The 6,278-nt window shown below is 44.2% G+C and overlaps 1 long non-coding RNA gene across 1 annotated transcript; it reads left to right on the top strand.

Moving 5' to 3' along the window:
- The first annotated feature begins 391 nt into the window (after positions 1-391).
- Positions 392-4,848, top strand: LOC110502113 (uncharacterized). The gene is made up of 5 exons (XR_002470293.3): positions 392-580; positions 3,487-3,560; positions 3,664-3,890; positions 4,058-4,107; positions 4,318-4,848. It is a non-coding gene; the product is annotated as an uncharacterized LOC110502113 (long non-coding RNA).
- Positions 4,849-6,278: the final 1,430 nt, after the last annotated feature.

The raw sequence follows: 6,278 nt of genomic DNA, 5'->3' as shown, positions 1-6,278 counted from the left end.
GATCCCTATGTATCACAATAGAATTCTGGTTGTGCTTTGATAGGGAAAAATCACCTGTGTTTATTAGAATATGGTAAAACAAAGGCTATCTGGATTACCACGTAATGAGAAATGGAAAACAATTTGTTGAAAGGCAAAGCAGCTATTTCCTGCATTAACAAACAAATTAATTCCTTATCAATTAATACACATTAGACGCATTTTATATGGGATCCGATTACCACTGTTATGATACGGGGGCAAGGTTAGTGTTAGGACAAAGACAAACACACTATCCAGGATACATTTCCACACTCCATCCCCAGGTGGCAGCAACCAGGTCTGGCTTCTGAGCCAAGGCTTGATAAGCACATCAGGTGCTGCCAATTAGGGTGGACGTCAGAGTGCCAGATTGGGGAGCCTGCTGGTTTTATTTCCTGGTAATGAGGCCTTTCATTTGTTTTTGAGTCTTTATTTAGGAGCGTGCCTTTTATATTTTTCTAATTTTGTACATATGTATGTTTCGTCACCATCGGAACAAATAATAATCTGCTTTAACTGGCTGACCAAGAGGTCAAGAGAGAGCTGACCTTGGACCAAGGTAAGGTTGCTGTCTCCCTTGGCTGATTTCTCACATACATGCTCATTCAGGTTGCATACCATGTAACTAGGCCTAACAGCACTAGACTTAGCGAGTACCACAATGTTAGTAGACTAGTTATTGGGTTCGTAACACCAACCATTATGGTTATTAAGCTGGTGTATTAACTAATAGCTAAGACAATGTTATGGTTGTTATGATGTCTGTTTGTCCACATTGGATTCATTCATTTATTTAAATGTGTTTTCTCCCAAATGGCCACTAATGGGGTGTTGTGGTTGACTTTGATGGCCTGTGAAAGTGGTAGACAAAGCTAGATGAGGAGCTCAGTCTCTTTGTAACCAGTCCCTGAGGGCAGCAAGGCCACAGACAGCCAGACACACCAGCCCCCCCCCACACACACACACACACACCAGAGACAGCAACAAAGAGCTGAGAAGTAACCCGCCCGGCAGTAGAGGTCTTGCCGTGAGGTCTTGGTGAGAGGGATCAAACGTAGTGAAACCTTAACTAATACAGATCAAAGCGGTACCAGTCGATACTGCACATTAGCGTGATGGAGAAATTAATTGGAGACTTGATATGAACATCAGTGGCCCAATGAGCTGCTTCCGACCGTGAATCCATCTCACTGAGAAGACAAAGAAAGAAGAAAATGAAAATGGGTGGTGAGCACTGAATGGTTTATCACCCATTGTTAGTTATAAGATTTAAAAAAATATATGTATTGCCAATTTTTATGAAATAAGGCAATGAGCAAACACATTAGTTGTAATTTCTGAGTTATACCACCCCTCCTTGTCACAACACAACTAATTGGCTCAAACCTTCCCAAAAATTATAATTTAACAAGGCACACAGGTTAATTGAATGAGCCTTTTTTTAAATATTTACTTCATTGTTAAGGGCTTGTAGGTAAGCATTCCACTGTAAGTTCTACACCTTTTGTATTCAGTGCATGTGACAAATACAATTTGATTTGAAATGCATTCCAGGTGACTACTTCATGAAGCTGGTTGAGAGAATGCTAAGAGTGTGCAAAGGGTGGCTACTTTGAAGAATCCCAATCACAAAATATATTTTGATTTAACACTTTTCTTGGTTACTTTTCTTCCTCCGGAAGTTGTCATAATCACTGTTTAAGTCTATGGAAGGGTGTGAGAACAATGAGTCTCCTGGCTGTGTTCTGGCTATACCATGGTTCTACCCTACAGAGTGCTATTGAGGCTACTGTAGACCGTCAAAGCAAAACAGTGTGTTTTAATCAATTATTTTGTGACGTGAATGCATTTTCATATAGTTTTATCTAAAAATAATAACTTTTTGAATGTTTTACTATTTTAAAAATAAAAAAATTAACTAAGGAGGATGGTTCTCCCATTCCACCTCTGAGGAGCCTCCATCTGTGTGTGAGACGTGAGAGATCCGGCACCAATCGGTCCACCAGTGCCAGTCTCTTAGGGGCCTTTTCAGTGCCAGTCCGTAGACCCAAACCCTTCATTTACACTCCCCCCAGTCGATACTGCAAATCAATTGACACAACCAGCCTTTGATGTAGGTAGAATAATACATGATCAAATATCATTCTGTGTGTGAGCGCGTCTGCTGTTTTTTATGTGCGTGCCTGTGTGCGTGTGTGTATGGTTATACTTTGAGTTGGTCCGCCATTGATTTACTCTGGTGTATGAGTTTGATGACATACGTGCAGGTAAACACACGGGCCCATGGCTTTGTAATGCTGCTTAATTAAGGGTTCCCACTGTTCACATCCTCTCGTTAGTCAGCCCTATTGGTGTTCCCCACCACCGCGTCTCTCACTACCGGCCCGTTTCAGCACGTGTCTGTCACCGACTCTTTAAGAGATCCTATTTCTCAGTGTCTGAAACATTTCCACTGTTAAAACTGTACATTTACCCCCCCCCCCCCCATAACCCTATACACCTTTCCCCTGTCCACATTTGCTTAGAGAAGGGGGCAAGACGAGCCCCTAGTACCTCCCGAATTGGAGCCAATACTGGAATTTCACTCAGTCTGATAAAATAAACTGGGGGAGTCTGAGACGCTGGATAAATAAGCAACACACTTTGGCTGGGAGAGCGGCTATATCCCAGTGATGGAAGTGATTGTTCCTTCTCCCCGCTGATTAAAAGGAGGTTAGAATATACAGAGGCTATTACAATCTACCGGAAAAATACCCCTAATCCTTGGAAAATAATCACCAAAACATTGTGATTGGCAAAAGTCCTGCGAATAAAGTCAGGAGCTCTGCACTTTTTAAGTCAAAGAAGAAAAACCACACTGGCTGCACTGTGTGGATGGTAGAATGCCTCTCTCTAAGACATACCACTACGACTGCCATCAGAAACCGATGATTGCGTAATATATCAATTTCCCCCTGGCTAGCTAGCTGTCCATGTGAAGGTTCCTATAAAGTAGGAGTCCAAAACAAGCTGTTATGGTTAGTGTGTGTGTGCTCACCACACGGTGAGTTCTGGTGACTCACAACACCCTTTGTGGACAATAACCAACCGACTCTGAATGTGCCTGTTGTACCTCTACTCCAGCTCTTTTGTATAGTTTTTTTTTTTTTTATGAAAGAGAAGGGTGAAGAAGTGCCGGCAGCAGAATTAAAAAGGACGCATGTATGCAATGCACGTATAGCAGTGACCGGCAAATATTGATTACGGTGTATATGGTTTTCTGGAGTCTTCTTTTAACATTCAAAAAATAATAATGTCGTTTTGAAATCACGCACATATCTGAGTGGACTGACGACTAACAAATTCAAATCAACATGAGACGTAGAAAACATAGTGGACAACCATCTTTCCACAGAAACATCCAAGAATGAAGTTCATGATTGCCTTCATTCCTTTCATCTTTTTTGATCTCCCCTGAATGAACAGAGAACATCAGATATGGGGGAGGAGAGCGCCACATGGGGAGAGATGGAGTGGTGGACAATGAAAGCACTTTGCAGGTCTGTGCTCATCATGCAGGTCAATGGTGTGGAGGGGTACTGGTTCTGCTGGGGCTTTACATTCTTTCTCGTCTTGTCTTCTCTCGTCCTCTCTCTCTCTCAGGCCCTGAGTGGAGCACCAATCAACTCCATCTATTGGCAGTCCCAGTGGACCACAAACCTGATGCCTTATCAAAGGAATTGATAGAAAGAACATGGCACAAACACAACTGAATCATAGAGGTTGGAGACGCAAGCCCAGACATCTCTCTCTCTCTCTCCCTCTCATCTTGTTTCTGGCCCATGGTAGTGAGGTATTCTGGGCTCAGGGATATGAGTCACCATCCAGAGGTACTTCAACGTCGTCACTTAAAATGCACTGTATTATATGGCCTCTGCCTCATCAAACAATAGGTCCTCTTCATGGCTGCTTTGAAGGTTGTTGTCTCAGGCTTTCAAGCAGGCACAAGATTGTTTAGGATGTTTGTTGTTTATTTGAGTTTCTCCTATTTTTGAAGGATGCTGCATGACGTAGCGAACAACCTCTCTTCAATCACGACAGCAATCGGTAAGTTTACCATTCGTCATGTACTCTGTGCTCATTGGTCCTGTAATGGGAATTTTAATGTTTGTGCATATAACAGTTCATTCTGCTGAAAACAAGTTTATTTGTTGTGAACACAGCACATGTTCTTGACCTATTTTGCAGTTTCCATGAAAACATTTACTGAATGTCCACTCCCTTGTTTCAAAGATGAAAGGGATCTATCTGTTTCAGGTCTAATTGGAGTGCTGATGGTCATAACATAATCCAACTCTGGAAGGTTGTCCTTTACAACACTGGTAACAGACAAACCATCTAATCCTCCAACAATGTACTGGGCCATCTGGCTCAGACAATCAACTAATATTGGCATAGCTGGACCTGGAAGTCTTCAGCAGTCCAACCACCTTCTCCTGACCCTGCTGTTTGTTTTGCGCGACACAGAGGGTGATTTGGGCCAGGACATAGTACAGTCTGCGGTGTACCTAACAAGCTGGATAGGAAGCCTATGGGACTGCCTGTCTTTTTGCAGACCAGTATTGGCTGCAAATGATGATTGTGTAAATCTTGGGCTACGTGTGTGTGAATGCACAAGGTTGAGCACACATTGGTGAATAAGAAAGCCAAACACCAAGATTGAGGCAGGCCTGGCTAACAAGCTGTGCTGTGCTAAGAGGCTCAGAACAAAACTCTTGTTGTTGGCTTTCCAGATGGATCCTGGTGGATGGACAATGGATGATGCCTGATAGGACAGCTAGGTCTGAGTACAGCCAACACCCCCCCCCCCCCCCCCCCCCCCCCCATGTAGCCACTATAGCCAGCTCTGATCCTGCAACCTGGCCAGATTCAGGCCTGGGACCACTAGGGGATCTGACTCCCTTCATTATCTGTGGCTTCTCTATCTCAAACTAGGCCTGTGTTATGAGCTACTGCTGTTGCTGCTGTTCCTGTTGCCACGGTTTCTGTCTCTGGTAGCCTGCCTCTTCCTCTGACAGAACAGTTTCCAGGTAGCAAGCTAACACAAGCCAGCTAGAATCAAAGGAACATGAGGAATCACGGGTTGGCGTGTGGTATGAATGCTTGTTTCAATCTGCCATCTCTTTATCTCTTATTTTTTTTATCTTCTTCCTACTTGCTCTCAGCCACTGTCTCTGTCTGTCTCTCTCTCAGCCACTCTGTCTGTCTCTCTCTTAGCTGCGCTGTCTCTCTCTCTCTCTCTCTCCCTCTCTCTCTCTCTCTCTCTCTCTCTCTCTCTCTCTCTCTCTCTCTCAGCCTCTGTCTCTCTCGGTCTGTATTATGTCTCTTAATATCATCATACTAAATACACTACATGACCAAAAGTATGTGGGCATCTGCTCGTCGAACATCTCGTTCCAAAATCATGGGCATTAATATGGAGTTTAGCCCGCCCTCTTTGCTGCTATAACAGCCTCAACTCTTCTGGGAAGCCTTTCCACTAGGTGTTGGAACATTGCTACGAGGATGTTGGAACATTGCTGCACATTGCTACTTCCATTCAGCCACGTTGGGCACTGATGTTGGGTGATTAGGCCGGTCTCGCAGTTGGCGTTCCAATTCATCCCAAAGGTGTTCAATGAAGTTGAGGTCTGTGCGGGCCAGTCAAGTTCTCCCTCACCGATCTTGACAAACGATTTCTGTATGGACCTCGCGCTGTGCACGGGGGCATTGTCATGCTGAAACACAAAAGGACCTTCCCCAAACTGCTGCCATAAAGTTGGAAGCACAGAATCGTCTAGAATGTCATTGTATGCTGTAGCATTAAGATTTATTTCCACTGGAACTAAGAGGCCTAGCCCGAACCATGAAAAACAGCCCCAGACCATTAATCCGCCTCCACCAAACTTAAATTGGCATTAAGCATTCGGGTAGGTAGTGTTCTCCTGGCATCCTCCAAACCCAGATTTGTCCGTCGGACTGCCAGATGGTGAAGTGTGATTTCTCACTCCAGAAAATGCATTTCCACTGCTCTAGAGTCTGATGGCGGTGAGCTTTACACCACTCCAGTTGACGCTTGGCAGTGCACACACTGATCTTAGCCTTGTGTGCGGCTGCTCGGCAATTGAAACCCATTTCATGAAGCTCCCGACGAACAGTTCTTGTGCTGATGTTGCTTCCAGAGGCAGTTTGGAACTCCATAATGAGTGTTGCAACTGAGGACAGACAATTTTTATGCA

This window comes from Oncorhynchus mykiss, chromosome 22 (assembly GCF_057628025.1).
Source record: "Oncorhynchus mykiss isolate SJ-2025 chromosome 22, ASM5762802v1, whole genome shotgun sequence".
NCBI classification, from domain to species: domain Eukaryota; kingdom Metazoa; phylum Chordata; class Actinopteri; order Salmoniformes; family Salmonidae; genus Oncorhynchus; species Oncorhynchus mykiss.
This window is presented reverse-complemented; position numbering and strand designations above follow the sequence as displayed.